Below are 21,492 nucleotides of genomic sequence, written 5' to 3'. Positions count from 1 at the left end.
TCAAATGCTGTTTCCTGAGTACTTGCAAGGCATGAAGTTGAGGGAAGAGGTCATTTAGGTATTCTTGCCTGAAAGGTCAGACACAGTCCCAACATGGAGTTCTAAATTCAATCAGGCTGCTCCATTCAGGGCTCTGTTCTGCCAGGTCAGACAGGGCAGCACTCCAGGCAGGAAGACCATTCTCTTCCCCTCCATGCCACCACAGGTCAGGCTGGTTACAATAGAAAAACCATTGACAATGTGTCTTTCTGCTACTAATTCTCTTGATTTCATTTTGCATTCCCCTTGATAAAAATCTAATATATAACATATGCTAACTACCTATTTTCATATAACATTTCTCGTTTGTATAGGGTTTCTTGTGATGAGCGCCACAGCAGTGTTTTCTCACACAGCTTAGAATTATATTTGTCTCATATGCTCAGAATGACATGTTTAATATAGTGATTTTTTAAATCTTTATTGACTCTAACTTTGCCATACCCAAGGTAAGTGTGCCATCTGAACCTCATATCATGTTCCTCTAGTTCCAGCAGTCTTCCATTTCTCAACAGAACCCATTTCAATTTAATCAAACAACATGCAGCAAAACATAACTTCAAATTTGATAAATCAAGTCTTCCTCTTTCCTTTGCATACTGTAATATTTTATTTTTAATCCAAAGTTTTTCCCTTGCCACACAAAATTTGATATAGGCTTCTGCCATTGTTTGAAACAAAAATAACATTCTAGGTAAAACATTCATCTTAATCACATAAATTCTCCCAAAACAACAATAACCGAAGTTTGTTTCACCTTGACAAATCTTCTTTGACTTCATTCCATATTTTCATATACTTATTCTGAACTAACATAAAGTTTACATTTATCAATATAGTAGCCAGATATTTTATCTTTTTTCAGCATTAAAGATGTTTTACTCATCAGCTCTATTTGATCTTGTAATTTCATATTTTTGTTAAAACTGTTTTCAGTTTATTAAGTTTGAAACTCGCTTCTACAGTTTTCTTTCAGTTTCAACATAAATCATTCAGTTCCCTTAACTGCTTGCCACATGTTTGTGGCTGTTGGAAGGGTTCACAACATAGCACAGTACAGCATGACTGACTTTCATGCATGCCCACTGTCACACAGCCTGAGGGAACTCACCCGCAGCCATCACTACATATCAATCTGCTTTGTAGCCCAAACAGAAATTGAAATAAAATATATAAACCCCAAGCAATTCAATGCTTTTAAAAAGAATCCTGCTGGTCCCTACTCCTTTTTGTATTCCTGAGCAATGGTAATAGCTGCTGATTTGGGTTGCCAACCCTGGAACAGGAAATTCCTGGAGATTTGTAGGTGGAACCTAGGAGGGTGGAGTTTGGGGAACAGAGGAACCTCAGAGAGATGAAATGCCATGGAGTCCACCTCCACAGCTGCCATTTCCTATAGGAGTAAATAATCAAACAAATAAGTGAGAAGGTACAAAGAGTTCAGTAATCATAAATACAAACTGTACCATGGCTTCAGTCAAAAGACTGAAAAATCAAAAAGCTGAATACTCAAAGACTAACATCAATGAACTAAAAAAGCTTGCCAAAATAAAGGACTCTGTAAAGCATCTCTAAGTGTGGTGTCTATTTATACAAAATAATGCTCTCCCCATGAAAGTGTTAACAAACTAAAAAACTTTAACATATCAAACAATTAAAAAATACAGCGCTGATTGTGCTGAAGAAAATTAAAATGACACACAATATGAACAGTGAAAGCAAACTCCAAGCACAAAAGGTGCTCACATTCTAAACACAAATAGCATTATTTGTGCTGAAATGTAATAGAAAATATTGTAATCACTGTAAACAATCGCTAAGAAATGTTTCTATGTGAGACAGCTGATGGAATGCCTCTACAAGCTAGCAAGTTCAGGTTATGCTTGCATCGTGCCCTTCTCAGACTTGAAGTAAATTGGCAAAAATACTGTTCAGTGGTGTAGCATTAATCAAAATCTAGATTTTAAAGAAATTCATTTCTCAGCAACAAAGTGCTGGCAAGACTTTTTGCAGTATAATGGAACATTTCATCCTGGAAGGAGTAGGATCAGTGGTGGGATTCAGCAGGTTCGCACCACTTCGGCAGAACTAGTTGTTAAAATGGTGCTTGTAAACAACCAGTTGTTAAATTATTTCAATCCCACCACTGGGTATGATATAGGATCGACAGAATATAATGCCATAGAGTCCACCCTCCAAAGCAGCCATTTTCTCTAGGGCAACTGATCTTGGTCAGCTGGCGATCAGTTGTAATAGTGGGAGATCTCCAGGTGCCACCTGGGCTTGGCAGTTCTAGGTCACAGTGTCTTTCTCCTTGCTTCTGCAGTCCCTTTCCATTTCTCCCTGGGGCTCTCTGGTGTCACTACAGGGATAGATGGGCATCACCTGCATTCCTCCCTGAGATGCCCTTGTCAAAAGTCCAGTCTGGGAAGCAGCAAGCCACTGAGAGTCACTATAGGCCCTCAGGGCAGGAGGAAAAATTCCTCATACCATCACAACCAAATTGTAATACCCTATGAAAACAAAACATGACTTGCTTGGCTCCATGGACCCAGATGATTAGGCCCCAAATATGTTTGGCCCCTTTACTCTCTACTTCTCAGCAGCTCCGAGACCACAATCTGAAGCCCCAGCCCAGATGGTACCAAGTTGAGTGGGCTGAATGAGACCACAATACCCACTAAATGGGCAGGCCCTTGCATGTGGGTGTGCCTTTGGAGGATGGATGTGAATTTTGGTCTCATAGTATTAAAACAGAGCTTATGAAGGACACACCCTGAAGCTGGATAACCCAGGCATTCCAATGAGCCAGAGTTCAGGGACAGCCTCCCCAAATCCCCGAGTGCTCTTTTCTATGAATGATCAACATTCTCTGCATTATGGCAGAGGGAAGGGTGGGGTTGGATACTGACTCATGAGGGCATCACCACCCTCAGTACCCAAGCAGTTGTTTGCCTGTTTGTGTGTGTTGTTACCACATTGGTGACAGCGCTTCAGGTTTTTTTAATGGCTGGCAACCAGACCTCATGTTTTCCTAAACAGACCTGGCCTGTGTTTCTTCTCTGTCTCTTGTATTACTCACTAGGCTGGAGGTCTCTCTTTCGGTGGCTGGCTGCTCCCCTCTCCTCCCCGCCTGCTTGCTCCTGTTATTGCGTTGAGTCACTGGAAAGAGACTTTGCAATTGCTGGTTCCTGCCCAGCAACGTCTGGCTTGCTGCCAAGAAAGCAGGGCGTAGTGTGCTAATTCTTTTCTCTTTTTTTCTTGAAAGCCAGACTGATTCATAGAAACTGTTTTAAAACACAGTCAAAAGACACCACCCCATTGCACATCCCAATACACCAGCAGGGGAAACTTATAACCCCGCCAGCCTGGACACTCCCTTCACTGCATTTCTGGACTTCAAGACAGTAGGAGCACAACACTGCAGGCTCCCTCCACACCCGACCCTTTTCTTCAAGGTAAGCTTGTTTTCCATATACCTTTCTGCAAAGTTTGGGATATTTGCAAGCTCTGCCTTTCTGTCCTCCTCCTCTATGCTTGCAAAGTCTTAGAGTGCTTCATCTGCAAAAGTGCAATCTTAAACTGACTTACACCCATCTAAATCAATGGACTTGAAAGAGTGTAACTTTGCTTTGGCTTGAACCACAACACACTCACCCCTTTGGAATTTTCTTTGCCTAGATAGTCCAGCTACCTTTCCTGGAGAAACCTTTCCCCCAGACAGATGAGCCTAGACTCTGCAGGGACACCTTCCCTGGGACAAACACAACCCAGGTTTGGCGCGCGAGTCAGAAGTAGAAGCCCCTTGGGTGTGCGGCTCTGAGAGGAGGATTGGCACATTCCTTGAACAGGATATTTGCAAACTTGACTGGCAGGCAATGTCCACGTCTCCAAGGGGATTTCAAGTAAAGGCAGTGCTGGCATTTTACCACTCAGGCTAACGCTCTGGAAATAATAGCTTAGGGCACAAATCATACCTGTGCTGAGCTCCCTCCTCATTCTCATAGCTAAGAGAATTTTACTTGACTTGAAAAGAGTCCTGATCTCCCCATGCACAAGGCAATTGTGCAAAGCATCCTTAGTTGAATGAATGAAGGAGAAAAAGGGGTGGTGGCTGTAAAGAAGAGTGGAACTGTGCCTGCTGAAGGTAGCTATGTGGACTCAAACTAGTTTGGGGGATGATTCACTAATCTGGCATACCGTGCTGTTCTCACTTGGCTCCTAGCAGCTCCTTTCATTTATTTCCTCTAATGATCCTTTGATAGGTGCACCTTCTGCTTGGGTGGTTGTTTTTTGAACTGTTAATGAATTAAGGGGTACAATTATTGCATTATTTGAATGTGGATCATACCATGTGAATTAGTAGATAGTCCCCAAATCTTCCAACCAGTTCGGCTCTGTCTGAATTGCTGCCCCTCCTTTCCACAGCTACATTCCAGTGGTAGCTGAAACCAGAGAGTGTTTTTAAGATTATTGCAGCCCAATCTGCTACAATGTATAGTTACTCAAAAGTAGCTCCACTGTGTTTACTGGGACTTGCTCCTCGGTATGTGGGCATAGGATTGCAACTATAGAGATCCTCATGCACAAAAAACCTGTTGTTCTTAAAAGATGAAAAAAATGTATGTTATCAAAAGTGGGGTGGAAAGATTTTGTTTGATTAAACTTGTACTCTCCTTGAAGGAATGCAGCTGTACTTAGGTGTGGCCCATTCCAATATGTTCTCATTAAGAGGAAGGCTCTTTCTGGGCACATGCAATAAAGGGAATACATTTGGTTAAAGGAACATCTCAGTTTGCCCTGGTGTAAACAAACTGCCATCTTAAAAATGTTCTTCAGCAGTCTCACCCAAGTATTCCATATCATCCAGCTTTGCCTCTGGAGTCTACTTTTGCTATTAGTGAAGAAGTCCGGGCTGCAAAATGGGTAAGCTCTGGGGCAACAAGAGTTTGTTTCTAGGTAATAAAGAAGTGCAGATCTGTCTAGCTAAGCAGTCAGTTGTTTGGATTCCTTCAACTATAGTCTGTGGCACCCCAGCAACGTTAATCAGTGTTATGTTATATTGAGTATAAGATCAGTGTATTGTTATATTGAGTACTAAGACTTCGGCTACCATTATGCTGAACATGATAGGGGTTTTTGATGTTTTTGAACACAGGGATGCAAACCAGGGTGTTTTTATATGCTTTTGATCCTATGATGAACTTGCACACTAGCGGATACTACAGTTATTGTTAAAATGAAGCAACATTATAGTCAATATAGATTTGTGCTTGCATTATAGGCTTGGGAAATGCAAAAATCACTTCTGGGTGGGGAGCTCACCATTAGGTTCAAGCCTCCCATACTGATTTAGACGTGATTGTATAAACCAGTCCTATTGAGAAAGCCCATGGAGAAGTATATGAGGGTAATCTATGAGAATTTTCTGTTCTCTGGACTCACCCCACCCGTGCCTCCACCCACTAGTGAAAACAAAACTGGATGTTCTGAAGTTCATGAATGATCAGAACTCATGAGCAGGGAAACTCTTTCCTGAAATCTGCTCCCGTTGCAGCTCTATGCTAGGTGCATCACACACAGTGTGTCCAAGATGATTGGGTGGTGCATGGCATGTGAAGCCATGTGACAGAGGGCTTCACAATGTCTGTATGATTCTGCTGAGAGCCACGCCCAGATGTTTTGGGTGACTTAGTCTATGCAGTGTAGAAATGGAGCTGAGAAGATGCAACCTACTCAAGAAATATCACATGGTCTTGCCTACTGCGGCTTCCCATGGTGCTATTCTGTGCTCAAACTGCAAATATGAAACCCCTAAGGACATAAGAAGAGCCCTGCTGGAACAGACAGGATCCATTTAAACCATCTATCTGTGGCCAGCCAGTTACCACAAGGAGCCATGAAATCCCACTGCTTTTTCTCCTACCATAGCCATATCCTGCCTCTGAACATAGAGATTCCCTTTCACTGGCAGAGTTGATAAATGGTGAACCAGCAAGGACTACTAGATATCAAATCCCTCAAGCCTTCCCTTTTGAAGGCATTGTATTGAAGAGCCACAAAGGTTAGACTCGAGTGAGCCATTGTGAATGAGAGCGTTGGACTAGGAGCTGGGAGACCCAGGTTCAAAGCCCCACTCTGCCATGAAGAAGAAGAAGAAGAGTTTGGATTTATATCCCCCCTTTCTCTCCTGCAGGAGACTCAAAGGGGCTTACAATCTCCTTGCCCTTCCCCCCTCACAACAAACACCCTGTGAGGTAGGTGGGGCTGGGAGAGCTCCGAGAAGCTGTGACTAGCCCAAGGTCACCGAGCTGGCGTGTGTTGGAGTGTACAGGCTAATCTGAATTCCCCAGATAAACCTCCACAGCTCAGGCGGCAGAGCTGGGAATCAAACCCGGTTCCTCCAGATTAGATACACGAGCTCTTAACCACTACGCCACTGCTGCTCCTTGAAGCTTGCTGAGTGACTGGGGCGGGGGGAAGGGGCTTCCAAATAATTTATAAGAGTAATGCATATTTATATTCCTGGCCTAAGGATGGAATTAAACCCCAACACTACCCTTGAAGTATGCACAAGAATAGACTTGAAGACCAAACCAAATATACTGTACAGTGGGAGCTCCTAGTGATATTTAAATAACCCCTAGTGATATTTAAACCTGTTGTCAGACATGCTCAAGTGCTGCTTTCACACATAACTGATTAATGCACTCTCAATGCACTATTACAATCATTTGTCAGTGGATTTTCTTGTGTGGAACAGGAAAATACAGTGGCAAATGATTGCATTGAGAGTGCATTGCCCAATGCTTGGGAAAGCAACTAGGGTGGTGCTTTGAAAAGGAGGTTAAGGATGCATTTGAAACACTGTTTAGTTTGTCTATGTTTCCTTACAATACATTATATGGAAATGGGGGGAAACTCAAGGTTCAAATTTGCCACTTTGCAAGGAGGGGACAGCTCCTTGCATTGGAGGAAAATGCCACATTTAATAGCATGAGTTCTTAGGAATCCACCCTGTGCACATAAAGCTAAGGTGCTAGGATTTTTGAATAGCCAAAAGCCTTTAGTTTTTCCCAGGACAAAAGGAAATAAGAGAACAGACCTTTTACTAGACTGCTTCCACACAGGGGTAGTTCTATGGTGTGCCCAGAGGCATTAGCAACCGCAGTGGAGGATTCTCCAGTTGTGCCTCCCTATCCTTTACTTTCACCATGACCTCCTGCCATTGGCAAGCTTTTTTTAAGGTAGCAATTATATCACTGCAGTGGTAGAGGGGTGGTGGCAAGCATGAAAGAACAGGGAGATGAAATTGCACTGATGAGGGTAGGGAGGTCTAAAAATCCAGTTTCTTGTTCACATGGTGACCAAACCCAGTTTGAGGATGATGTTTCTGTGAAGATAATCTCAAAGCAGGTTTAGAAAATATCCCAGTGTGGCATGGGAAAACCCTGAAGGTGGACAATTGCATGATGATGTTGTGTAGCATTTGGAAGGCAAGGACAAGCTAAACATCATTGAGGAAGCAGCCAGCCATAAAAGGGAGGCTTTGAAGACTATGTGAAGAAACTTTTTGGGAGAGGTGCTAGTTCTATGGTAGAGTGTGTGCACATTGAGGTTCAGTCCCATGTTATGGAGCTCATGTTGGGATCAGCTGTAGGGAAAGACTTGGAGAGCTGAGGTCTGTCAAACCAGAGCAAATACTGAGCTGGATGGATGAAAGGTCTTCTGGATGGCAGTTTCACAGGGTACTGAGCAGAAGTTTTGTCATGCTGATCTGGCTGGAGTCTGATGTGTTTGGCAAGCCACAATTTCAGCTTTCTTCAAACCCAGCTACTGTTGATGCTTTCATGACCTAAAAGTCAACAGTCATTTGCCCCTTTGCTGTTCAACAGGTTGATTTCAATAAAACATAAATGTTTCTCCCTTCTTTTGGTACTGTAACATGTAGAAGTGTATTTCTTAAACAATTCCTACATGGATTTTGTGTGTGTGTGTGGGGGGGGGGAGATTTGAGAATGCAGGACCACCTCTCTTGATAGAATACATTGCTCATCAGGTGACAACTTGCTGGTAGTCCTTGGCCCAAAAAGCATCCAGCTGTCCTTGACCAGAGTCAGAGTCTTCTCGGCTTTGGCTCTGGCCTGGTGGAACCAGTGGTGGGATTCAGCCTATTCACACCAGTTCAGCAGAACTGGTAGCTAATTTTTTTGTCTAGTTCAGAGAACCACTGAGTCCTTTCGGAACTGGTTGTTAAATTATTTGAATCCTACCACTGGGTGGAATTCTCTCAAGTGATACCTGGCCCCTTCAGAACCTGATGCAATTCCATGGGGCCTGCCAGACTGAGATGTTCCACCAGGTGTATGGTTGAGGACAGTGACAGTTATTTGCTGGCCTCTCTTCCCCTTCTCTCCCTTTTCCCTTCTCCTGTTCCTCTTGCATGTTATCCATGTAACTTGCTCTCTTTTTAATTAGAGTTTAACTTGTCTTGCACTTCCTTTTGATTAGTCTTTGGAGGTCTTGGTGTCATTGAGTTATATTAATTAAGATTTTAACGTTATTTATATAAAAATTATATATTTATATATATATTTGTTAAGAAATTTGTTGGAAGCTGTCTTGAGCTCCAAGTGTCAGGAAAGGGCGGAGTAGAAATTTAATAAAACAAATCCTATTTTATAAAAGGCTAGCCATGGTGGTGACAACTCACTTCCAGCCAATTACCATGCATGACTTACTTCCCACAGTCACCTTGCACACATGGGTGCCATTAACCTACCAACAGTTTTTGTTCGTACAGTAGGCTTTACTGCTAGTAAATACATAATACATAAATACATAATACATACTTAACACAAGACTGTGAGATCAGGATTGCCAGCAGCCCTGGAGAAAGATGCCATGTCCCTTTAACAGAGATTTAATGTGGGGGTTTTTTACCAAGTGATGCTCTTTACCTCCATAACAACAACAACAAATCTTCAGCTGTGCTTTTCAATGCATTAAACCTCTATTAAAAGGAAAGGCATTTTTCTCCAGCCGTGTTGACAACCTTGCCTGAAGAAGCTGTGAGGTTTACAGAGATGTCTCTTCATCATTCACATCACAGTTTTGCCTGATGTTCCTTAGCTGGACAAAATTCTGTGCACACAGAAACAGATATACGGTCATATAAAGCCAAATATTGCATGTGTCAGGAAACACACATCAATTATCCTTATAACAGATGTCTTAAGGAGTGTACCACTGACAGTTAAAGGTGGATCTATGGAGGGGAAACAGGACTGGATCTGCTGGCCCTACCTTTTATCTGAGGAGGATGAAAAAAAGTCCAGTGGAGAGACTGCAATTCTCTGGCAAAACACTTGTTTTACCAGCAGAAGTTCCCATGTAGAATCCCTGGTATTTCCAGTCAGAGGCGCTCAGATGGCAGTTAGAAAAACACCCTTCTCATGCCTGTGACTCTGGAGAAGAAACATATGAATTTGGGGGGAGAAACATATGAATTTGGTTCATTTTTCACTGTTTTTCTTCCCAATGGGGACCCAAAGATTCTCCTCTCCTTCTTTTCACCATCCCAACAACCCTGTGAAATAGATAGATTATAACTTTGTGACTAGCCCAAGATCACCAGCAGGTTTCCGTGACAAAGTGGAGATTTGAATCAAAGTAGGTTTGGGGAAAGTGTGGAGAGGAAGGCGCAGATTTCCACCCGTTCCACCCACACCCAGCACTATTTTGCCTTCTATCCACTATTCCTTCTAGTAGGAACCATTTGTAGTATTTAACTATTGGTAGTTTTAACACTATAGCAATACTCAAATTTCAGATTTAAAGAAAAACTGGCTAAAAGGCCAATGGAGATAGGAGGCAGAAAGTGGGCATGAGGAGCACATAGTCTTGGCAATTTCAGCTTGGGAAGTTCTTGGGGATTTGGAGGAGAATCTTTGGAGGTAGCTGTGAATACATTTGCAGTCACAATGAGACCAAAACAGAAATAACTTTAGTTTGGTTCATTCTATTTCCTCCAAAGGTACTGCTGCGTAAAGAGGCATGATGAGATGGCCCTTTCCTGTTTAGTTGGGTGTGGTGGGAAAAGATTTCTAGCGAATTAAAAAGGATTCCACCGTGTTTGCTCATTTTATTGCAGGAAACAGGAGCCCTCAGACCACTGGAATTTGGGATACAGCATTTGTAGGCAAGGTTAAAATTATCGTTGTTTTCCAGCACAAAACTGAAGGACAAGAGTTGTATTGTGCATGTTATTACCAAAGAAGTGTCTGGGGAATACTACATTCCCAGCTGGCCACACCCTAGCCCCTTCCCCCTTCAGATGTCATTATTAATCTTGAGAATTCTCTGTGGTAATTATGTAGGGTGTGTGGACGTGGCTCTTGATTAAAAAGTGCAGAGTGCAAGCACATTTTTCTCTCTTACAGACACTGGTCAGAGTCTGAGCAGTACTAAAAGCAGAAATGTTGGAGTCCAATGTCCACATAACTGATGTCACTGCGCAAAGGCCCCTGTAAAGGAAAGTGGGACTTGGAGGCAGAAGTTGTGGGAACAATGAGGGTAGAACCATGGGTAGAGTAGTGGAGCAACTGCTTTGCTTGCAGAGGTCCCAGTGATTTACCTCTGCCCAAGATCCTGGAGCCCTGCTGCCAATAAGAGCAGATAATACTGACCTTGATGCACCTGGGGTTTGACTGAGCATAAAGCAGTTTCATTTGCCCCAAGACATGCAAAGTCCAGGATTTGCAGCTGACTCTTTTGTAGCACTGCTCATGGCAAATAAATTATTACTACAGATACATACTGAAAGTGACTTTCATGAACACCCTGTAACTAACTGCTTGTACCCCAGTCAACTCCCCTATATCTTTTCATATTATCAGTGTATGGATAGGACAGGGATTTTAAACCATAAATAAATTATGGGATAAATTAATGTCAACAAGTACAAGGTATTAGTGTATGTGATGCCAAATCAAGCATCCAGGAGAGAAAACTTGTTGACAGCCGTCTATCACTTCAGCACAGATACTGTCAACCATCTCCTTCAGCTGGACTTGATCTGCTCCAATTAGTGAGCACTTTTCACAGCTTGGAGATAAATGTTATTGCTGGTTAGTCAAGTTCACTGGTAGGTAAAGCAGGCTCAAGGCAATGACCAAACAGGAAAGTTGCTCATGAATTGAAAGGAAGTTGACTTCATTTTTCTTTCCACAGTGATTAACGTGCCTATGTGTAGGTGGCCAGCTAATGAACATTTTTCATGGCTTATAACTTAGTGAACTTATTTGCAAAGCTACCTTGAAGGCACAGTTGCTGGCACTAGCTGGAAAGTTGGCAATTTTCACCAGGAGGCCAATGTTTGGAACTGAGGATGAGGCGGGAAAGGCCTTTCATTCCCTCTTGGGAGGTTTTTTCCTTGTGACACCGAGTTGATTTATCTTCTTTCTTTCATCATAAAACTCAGCAAGCCTCAGTTATGAAAACACACATGTTTTTATTGTCCCGTTCAGCTCAGAGGCAGAGCATTAATTCCTGTATATGCTAAATGACTGTGGCTTAGAGTAGATGGTTATGGAACCAACCAGGGGAGAGGTGATCCTAGATCTAATTCTTTGTGGGACCCAGGACCTGGTATGGGAAGTCAGTGTTGTTGAGCTGATAGGGAACAGCGAACACAATGCTGTCAGATTCAGTATCTCTGCGTGTGAGCAATCGTTAAGAAAGACCCAGGAAATTAAAGGCCAGTCAGTTTGACATCTGTCCCTGGTAAATTAGTAGAATTTATCATTAAAGATAAAATTATAACACATGTAGAAAAGCAAGACCTGCTGAGGAAGAGTCAGTATAGCTTTTAAAGAGGCAAGTCCTGCCTTACAAACTTACTAGAGTTCTTTGAGGGTGTAAACAGGCATGTGGATAAGGGGGAACCAGTGGACATTGTCTAAATGGATTTCAAAAAGGCTTTTGACAAAGTTCCTCACCAGAGACTATTGAGAAAACTCAGCAATGAAGGAATAAGAGGGGAAGTCCTCCTATGGATTAAAAACTGGTTAAGAAACGGGAAGCAAAGGGTGGGTGTAAATGGGAAGTTCTCACAATGGAGGGATGGAGCTGTCCCCCAAGGATCCGTTTTGGGACTAGTGCTCTTTAACCTATTCATAAAGGATCTGGAAGTAGGGGTGGGTAGCGTGGTGGCCAAGTTTGTGGATGATACCAAATTATGTAGGGTGGTGAGAACCACAAAGGATTGCAAAGAGCTCCAAGCGGACCTTGATAAATTAGGTGAGTGGGTTAAGACATGGCAAATGCAGTTCACTGTAGCAAAATGTAAAGTGATGCACATAGGGGCAAAAAATCCAAGCTTCACATACACGCTACAGGGGTCAGTGCTATCAGTCACAGACCAGGAAAGGGATTTGGGCGTCTTAGTTGATAGTTCCAGGGGAATGTCAAACCAATGCATGGCAGCTGTGAAAAAGGCAAACTCCATGCTGGGGATAATTAGGAACGGAATTGATAATAAAACTGCAAAGATTGTCATGCCCTTATAAAAAGCAGTGGTGTGACCACATTTGGAGTACAGTTCTGGTCACCACATCTCAAAAAGGATATCGAAGAGATAGAAAAAGTGCAGAGAAGGGCAACGAGAATCATTGAGGGACTTGAGCACCTTCCATATGAGGAGAGGCTGCAGCGTTTGGGACTCTTTAGTTTGGAGAGGAGACGTCTGAGGGGGACTATGATTGAAGTCTATAAAATTATGCATTGGGTACAAAATGTCGACAGAGAGAAATTTCTCTCTCACACAATACTAGAACCAGAGGGCATACATTGAAAATGCTGGGGGGAAGAATTAGGACTAATAAAAGGAAACACTTCTTCACGCAATGTGCGATTGGTGTTTGGAATATGCTGCCACAGGAGGTGGTGATGGCCACTAACCTAGATAGCTTTAAAAGAGGCCTGGACAGATTTATGGAGGAGAAGTCGATCTATGGCTACCAATCTTGATCCTCCTTGATCTGAGATTGAAAATGCCTTAGCAGACTAGGTGCTCGGGAGCAGAAGCAGCAGCAGAAGGCCATTGCTTTCACATCCTGCATGTGAGCTCCCAAAGGCACCTAATGGGCGAGTAGCAGAGTGCTGGACTAGATGGACTCTGGTCTGATCCAGCAGGCTCTTTCTTATGTTCTTAAAACAATAAGAATCTCAAAAGATATCCCAGTCAGCAACAAATAAGATCATCATTAAAAACGGTGGATAATGCCAGCAGAGGGCTGTCACAGCCCTCACAATGATGAATTCCACAGTAAGAATCACAACAGAAAAGGAGGAAAATATTTGGAGCTAAACTTTAGGAAGCATGCATGGGTGACAATTCCAAGATCTTTATGTATTAGTGGAATAACAGTTACAACAGTCCTGTAAGGTAGGTCAGAATATTCTCCAGCCGGCTTCATGTGGAGGAGCTGAACCTGATTCTCCAGATTAGAGTCATAAACATTACACTATGCAGAGCCCCTAGCCTGAATTTGATTTCCAGAGGCTTCACACTTTGGTAATGTGTGAACTGAGTCTCTAGCCTTGTACAGGGTCTTCTGAATGCATGGAGGAGGCCGCAGGATCAAGATGCCATCTCCCACACCCAACCCCCAGGCATAGATGGTGCTCTGCACAGAGTCTGGGGCAACACAGGCTGTTTCAGGGCCCTAGAGAGCAGAAAAAACCCAGCTCTGATGCATGCTGCTGGTATGAGCATAAGGTGCAGCATCCAGAGCCCTGGGGTCTAAGCTGTATGAAATGTATGAAAAAGGCAGGGGGTGAAGGCTTTGGAGGGCTAGGTTTGGAAAGGTTCTAACAGGGTATAATGTTATAGATATCACCTGCTAAAACAATATATTTCTCCAGGGAAACTGATGTCTGTAATCTGGAGATGGGTTTGAATGCCAAGCCTCTGGACCCCAAGCCTCTGTGCTGCCACTGAAGCCTCTGATCCCTCTTTGGAGGGCTCCACAAACACAGGTGGCTCAATATACCATAAAGTTAGAAGAAATAAATGGGCGCAAATGGTGGAGGGCTTTCTCCAAACCCCAAGCTAAATCAGGAGCAAGCCTTGTTCTCTAAAATACAGACAGATTCAGGGATGCCACCCTCCAGGTGGGGCCTGAAGATCTCCCAGAACTGGAACTGATCTCCAGACATCAGGGATCTATTGACCTGGAAAAGCTGGCTGCTTTGGAGTATAGAATCCATGGTACTACACCCTGCTGAGATCCCTCCTCTCCCCAGGCTCCAGGTCCCAACCTGGAGTTGGCAACCCTGTGCATCTCATGCAACAGAAAGGGTGGCTACAGCACAAGGAAAGCCTCTAGTGCTGCTCAGGGCTGTGTTCAGACTATTCAGGAGGCTTCTCTGAGCCCTGGGCCCTCACGCATCTTGCTGCTTTCTTCTGTAGGCCGTTTCCAGAGACGTCTCAGTGCTTTGCACGATTAGCCATTTAAAACTGGGGGTGGCAGGATTCTCCAGGAGACTCTGCTGGGGCAATTAGACGGTTGTAAGCTGCGCACAGAACAACTCGAGGCAATGCATTGCATGCTGCTGCCTGGTCTTGTAGAAAAATTCCTGGAGATTTGGGGGTGGAGCCGGAGGAGAGGAGGAGGGACCGGGAGGGTATAATAGATTCAGATTCAGAGACCTTTATTAGGCATACGGTCTGGCCATCACTTGAATTTCCAGGAGATCTTCAGGCACCGCCTGAAGGTTGACAAACGCAGCTGCAGTATCGCCTGTTTCAGGCTGCATATCAGCCGGCCGGGGAAAGTTGTGCGCGTCTCCCCTCCCGCCGGCCTCTCCCTCCCTCCCCTCCCTCCCTCCCGTGTTCCGTGCGCCCGCCGCGCCCCTCATCCCTGCACGTCTGGAGTTCCCCCTTCCCCTCCAGGCTGCCTGCCAGGCCCATCCCCAGATGTCTTCCTCCCGCCCTCCTGCCAAGCGAGCTTCCCTCTGCCTCTGCCGCTGCCGCCGTTTGCCCTGTGAATCAGAGCGAGCCGCGCTGGGAAAGCAGAGACGCTGCTCATGTTTTCCATTCCTCCCCTCACCACAAGCCACAGCAGAGCTCGTCCCTCCAGTGCGCTTGGCAGACCGTTGCCCGGCCCTGTTAGGCGGGGGAGTTTCCACTGCTTCATGGGTTTCCCCTCCAGGGAACTGCTCCTGATCACCAGCCAGTGCCTTCACACGCAGCTGCCTTACACTGAGTCAGACCTTTGGCCTAGCAACTGGCATCGGCTCTCCAGGGCCTTAGGCCGAGTGGTTCAGAGCACCCACCACCCTGTCCTTTTAAGCTGAGCTCCCACAGATTGCACCTGGAGCTTTCCAGGTCAAAGGAGATGCTCTGCCCCCCACCCTGCTTGGTTTCACTGCACCCTTTTGCCGTTCCAGTTAGCCCCCTTAAATTACTTGGTTTAATTCACCTCTGCCATGGTTATTTGCGCACAGCTAGGTGGGTGGACTTCCAACCCGATATGCGCACGTGCAGAATACAAATAATCTCTGCTCATAAAAGAAAGACGCCTGAAGGGTTTGCATACAAACACACACCCTTGCAGAGATTTCTCTGTGGAAACAACCGACCTGCCCAGTCAGGCTGTAGTGTCAAGGACAGAGTGTTCAGGTTTTGCACACCTGTGGGAGTGGAACAAAAAAAGGATTGTACCAAGAAGGCAAGCCTAGGCAGTATTGATTTGGCATTGTCTGACTTTTGGATCAACACCTCCTTGCAGTCTGTGGGGAAAAAAACTGATCTCTCTGATTGGCAGCAGAGAGTGACATACGATGCAAGAGTTGCAGCTAACTTGATTAACAGTATCTTATCTGTTTTGATTATATTGTTAACTGTTTCTGTTTATGCTTGGAGGCCACTTTGAGTATTGTGGACAGGCAGAATGTAAATATTTTAAACAAAGGAACAAATGAGCACAGGAATAGGGAGGTGCTCATATTACATGGTTATCCCGGGACATAGAATTTCCTATAATATATCTTTGGCTCTCCCCATCTCATGCTTTCTTGTATCACTTCTCACTCTAGGAGTGTGTGCAAATTGAAATGCGCTTTCTTCTGGAATAAAGGTCACAAATATTGCTCTGTTCCAAAGTATTTGAGCCTCATCTGATGCCTAAGTGTCACATACTCACAACTGGGCCTCTCTAGAACCTGGGCTAGGGTCCACTTGCATTCTTATTTCCTTGTTCAGCAAAGAGTTGGTTGCTTGAGTTCAAGGGACCCTAAATGCAGTTGTACTGATTTTGAGATTGGTAACATACTTTAATGAGGGAAGCACTCAGTACTTTGTTTATCATGAGTTTTAGCATGTATAGTATGTGTGCTCCAGCTTTTGATTCATCACTTTAATTTCCAAATGGCCTAGTCCTTGATGTAAACTGCTGTTAGATCTATTACTCATCCTTTGAATCAGATCTGGGTTTTTTCCCCCCTTGCCAGTGGGAGATAAATTTATGAGGAAGGGACAAACCATTATGAAAGAAGGCTGCATTCTAAGCCTTCCCTGATGTGTGTTCCTGTTACTTATCCAACTTCCTGAGACTGTAGTAAAGGGTGGGTAATAAATGTGAATTGAATAGAATAGAATTTCTTCTGCTATGAAAAATTGGATGATTGCTGCTATACTGGTTGATCAGTTCCAGTGCACAAAGCTTTCTTCCACCTCACCACCCAATCAGCAAACTGCCTCCCTGCAAATCCCATCTGCCCCCACCTTCTCTGCTATCTTTGTCCCTTACCTTTATCCCTCATCCCGCTGCCCTGCTTGACACTCTCTCACTCCATTCACAAGTTACAGTGAATGCACCTACAATCTGTGTACAGTGTACACTTGATTATTCCTTATACGTGGTGGAAAGTCTTGTCAAGTCACAGTTGACTTACGGCGACTACATAGGGTTTTCAAGGCAAGAGGAGTTTAGAGAATAAGAGTCTGCTGCTCTTGACCACTACATCACTCTGGCTCTCATTCCTTATATAGAAACACAGAGTTCGAAGGGACTCCAGGATCATCTAGTTTAACCCCCTACATATCGCAGGAAATTCACAACTAGGCTATGAGAGCTAAACACTCATTCATCCCTTTCTACCTTCCTTCTCATGAACTGCCCAAGGTCACAGAATCAGCATTGCTGTCAGATGGCCATCTATCCTCTGCTTTAAAAAAACTCCAAAGGAAGCCTGTTGCATTGAGGAAACACTCTAACTGTCAGGAGTTCTGTGCAGAGTATAATTCTCATGTTACAATCAACACACACATAGCTGAATGTGTGATGCAAAAGCCACATTTATCCCGGCACTGGTTCCTGTTTTCATTTGCTAAGTGAATGTGCATTGGCTCTTTCTCGTAAACAGATGTGCTCACATATAGGCAGGCTGGGTGTATGTTCACTATAACATGTAAACAGAGCTAATGTGTGTGTGGGGAGGTGATGGGTGTCCATCGGGTGAGTAGGTGGCCTGGCAGCTGTACAAACAAGCCAGGAGGAGTAGTCCATTGGAGAGCATCACCCCAGTTGCCCTGGATACTGAAAAGCCCTCCTAAATTATTGTGAGAGGCTGGATTCTCTTTCTTACTGGCCCCTCATTCTACTCTGCTCCTCCATAGTGCTACGTCATGACGAGGCTACCCTTCCAAAGCTTTCTAGCCTAAGCAGTTTTCCCTTATTTGGGGCCCCTTGAAAATGTTTTGAGTTCATGTGGCCACTTCCTCCCACTCTTCACATGCCCACAGGCAGAACCAATAGATGAACTGTTTGCTTGATCTTAAGTAATGCTTTGAAAGGCCCAAGTGCTTAACCCTGACCTGGATGGCCCAGGCTAACTTGATGTCTTCAGATCTCAGAAGCTGAGCAGAGTCAACCCTGGCAAGTATTTGGATGGGAGACCTCCAAGGAATACCAGGGTTGTGACACAGAGGCAGGTAAAGGCAAACCATCATCTGTGACTTGGCAGCAAAACAAAGGTGCTTTCTTGGGTTAGAACAGCTCAGCAACACTGTCTCTGAGCACTTGTGAGATTCAATTCATACCTCTGCGTGGCTTCAGAAATTACAGCTGTTTTGGAACTCCAAAAGCTCAGCACTCGGCAAATATTCCCCTTTCCTTCCCCATACCAGGCAGCTTTTCTGTATACTTCATCTGTCACCACCAGAAGCTTATTCAAACATGCAAGTACTTCTGGAGTGCTCAGCCAACCCTCCCTTCTTCCTGTCATGATTAGTTGACTATCTAGCAAGTGAAAAGTTTGAGGAAAGCCTCCTCTTTCCCCCACCCTCCACATATACTTCCTTTTAAACTTACACTGAGTATTGAGCTTCTATTCATGGCAGGTATTAACTGAGCAGTAGCTACATCCTACATGTGTGAGGCTGTGTGAATGAGGATTTGGTCAACTGGTCTAAAGTGACAACTTCTCCCTGTTTCTTTTTCAAATAGAGTTTCTACATACTTATGTCCTGTAGTGCCTGGCTTTGCTGGTGGGACTCTTATAATCCTCCAGTTGATTACTGGGTAACCAATAGTGCTATTCTATGCAGAGTTACTCCAGTGTAAGATCACTGATTTCAGTGTGATCTGTCAGGAAGAGCTCTGCTTAGAATTGCACTGCAAGCTCATGAATTAATTCATTGTCCCCTTGCCCTTTCCACATTCTAGATTTGTGGTACAGATTCAATATTTTCACATGACAGAAATGAAGGAGACAGGGGTACTTATTCTTTGTTCTGAGGTGTATACGGAGAGTGTTTCTTTGGGTTGGGTAAGGTCACGAGGACACAGAAGAAACGTGTTGAACATTCCATGCGTAGTTTCATTCTCCTGTCTCACTATAGCTAGATTTCAACCTCATCAAACTTCCACTATGTTATAAATCAGTCCTAGACATACAGGATCTTCTACTCTTCCCATTGGCTATGCCATGCCCAGTTCTTGGAGCTGGAGATAAAGCCACCCTGCCACTTATTCAGAAGGATTTAACAGGGCTTTAGGGAATACATTCAAACCATATAACAGATGAACAGGGAGACTTTAAATAAGTGCCCCAGCCCCACCACAGTGCCTCCATACATCTACAGCTGCTATTGCTGCTTGTCATTTGTTTAGTACCAACTTCATTGTCATGAGTGAAAGTCCTGGTCCAAGTAGAAGAAGACAGTTAAACTCAGAAAAGGATGTAGTTGGGCAGATGAATAAGAAACTGTTGAGGTATGATGTAGTGTGTGACTATGAAGGCTTACTCAGAAGCAAATTCCACTGAGTTCAGTGAAACTCATTCACAAGTAAGTGTGCAAAGGATTTCAGCCCTTGTCTTAATCAGTTTACTCAGAGTATTACTGCCACCTGTCTACCTATTGTTTCAGGAGCTCTCATGGTAGATATTTTGGTTTTGAAAAGGGGGATGCAGATCTCTCATCTGTGCTCAAAAAGTAATTGCACACTTTTTCTCATACCCCACTCCCCCATCCTGAATCCTCTAAATGTGGCAAACCAGCAGCTGGGCAAGACTTCAAAGGACAGGGCCCCAAACACAGCATTTGCAGAAGCTCTTTATTAGAAAATGATTATTTGTAGGCGAACCAATAGCATACAGGAAATAAAGGGAAATGGTGTAGCTACTTACAAAACATTGCCGTGGGCTACATCACTGGGAAAAATTGACTCATGAGGTAGAATTGTTCTTGAATAGAATTTGTAATCAAGAGTCACCATCCCTGGTCATTCCTTCAATCTGAAACTGGCAAGCCAAGAATTTTACTGTCAAGGGTAGGTTGTTTTTCCTCAAAACACAAAGACATCTCCTTGGTGCTTCTTTTTAAAAGGCAACAAATGCAACAGGGCATGGGATTATGACCTCGCCCAGCCAATCCTGGCTGATTCCCATGAATGGATTAAGATATCTAATGACAATTTATCCTAATTTCCTGTGGAGGAGGAAATTAATTAAACATATAGGCGCCAGAGTGAAATGCACATCTCTAAGCAAGGTGTATGATTATCTGGCTTCACGTGTCAGGAGGAGGGGTGTGGGCCATTGTTGTTGAGGAACAGAACCACCGGTTAAGGAAATGAACATCTTTCTTGCCAAGATGGAAGATCCACTTTGAGATGTGGAGTTTACACTTCCTTGAAAAAAGTGCGGTAAGGCACATCCTGCCCTGCAGAATTTTAAACAAGGGTTTGGGCTGCAGCCCTGTGCCCATTTACTCGAGAGTCAGTCCTCTTAAACTCAGTGCACGACACCAGCTCAGGGCAGAGCTGTCAGTTTGCATTCAGAGGAACTTGCTTGGTTGTAAATGAGCAATCAAAACAGAAGAATATTTTTGCAGAGCAGTTCCAAAGAAAGAAACAGTTATCCCACCATTGCAAATGAGTATTTCGCAACAGCCTGAAAGGTGTTTTGAAGAATGCAAAGGGAGAGTTTCACAATTTAAAGTCAGATGAAAAGTTACAGTAAGGGGGATGGTGCCGAACAAAGAGACTGCAAAGGCAGGCCATGGCAGGAAAGAGAGGGGAGGGAACATGCTTTGTGAAAGAAAAACTGTGCTGTTGTGATCCAAGAGACCAAATTGGTTTTTTAAACGCTGCTGTTTCTGATACAGAAGAGTGCAACTAGATGAAGGGGAGGAGGCAGAGAAGATACCCTGTAAATGAGGAGCGAGTGTGACTCTGCAGAGCGTTGTGGTTTAGGTTTCCACCAAAACGTGAAAGAGAAATCATAAAAGAAAGCTGGGCCCTCCTTACTGCAGTGCCACAACTCCTCTGTGGCTCATTTCCTGCAATGTGTCTCCTTCATAACAGTCACACTTCTCTTTCCCATAATAACCAACAACAAGCCATGAGCTGACTGCTGGACAAAGCCCCTTGACAAATCAGTGAAAATGAAGTTTCCCTCAAGGGGTGATCAACCGTGCTTTCTCCTGGATCGATGGGGCACCAGGGGCAGCCAACCCAAGAGAACTGTACAAGTGTTATCTCTCTCTCAAGACTAAAATAAACAAAGATTTTTTTAAAAAAAACCCCACAAACCACAAACATTTAACATTTTATCTCAAATTTTAATATTGGTTATCTAAGTGGCCTGGGCAGATGAGATGGCACTTTAATACTGTGGTCAGGTTTGTGAGGAGGACTGGGAGGGACTTATTTTTGTAGTGTTCCCAGGATAATAAGCTCAAAATCACTTGTGCTTTATGGGGGCCCTGTGGGTGGGGGGAGTTTTTGATGCTCCTGCAATGATGATCAAACAACTCCTGTTCTCCATTTTATCCTCAGAACAACCCTGTGAGGTAGGTTAGGCTGAGAGAGAGTGACTGGTACAAGGTCACCCAGAAAGCGGGGGGGGGGGGGTTGAACCCAGTTCTCTCTAGTCCCTGTTTGA

General features: G+C 44.1%; 1 protein-coding gene across 1 annotated transcript in view; it reads left to right on the top strand.

The window, feature by feature from the left end:
- Positions 1-3,338: 3,338 nt before the first annotated feature.
- The window catches only part of EMP1 (epithelial membrane protein 1), a 31,635-nt gene continuing 13,481 nt past the window's right edge, over positions 3,339-21,492 (top strand). Inside the window, exon 1 of the mRNA XM_048501975.1 lies at positions 3,339-3,497. The gene's annotated coding sequence lies outside the window, so the exon portion shown is untranslated. The remainder of the gene's footprint in view (positions 3,498-21,492) is intronic.

The sequence above is a fragment of the Sphaerodactylus townsendi genome, linkage group LG06 (assembly GCF_021028975.2).
Source record: "Sphaerodactylus townsendi isolate TG3544 linkage group LG06, MPM_Stown_v2.3, whole genome shotgun sequence".
Taxonomy (NCBI): domain Eukaryota; kingdom Metazoa; phylum Chordata; class Lepidosauria; order Squamata; family Sphaerodactylidae; genus Sphaerodactylus; species Sphaerodactylus townsendi.
Note: the sequence above shows the minus strand (reverse complement) of the source record. Positions and strands in the feature narration are given on the sequence as shown.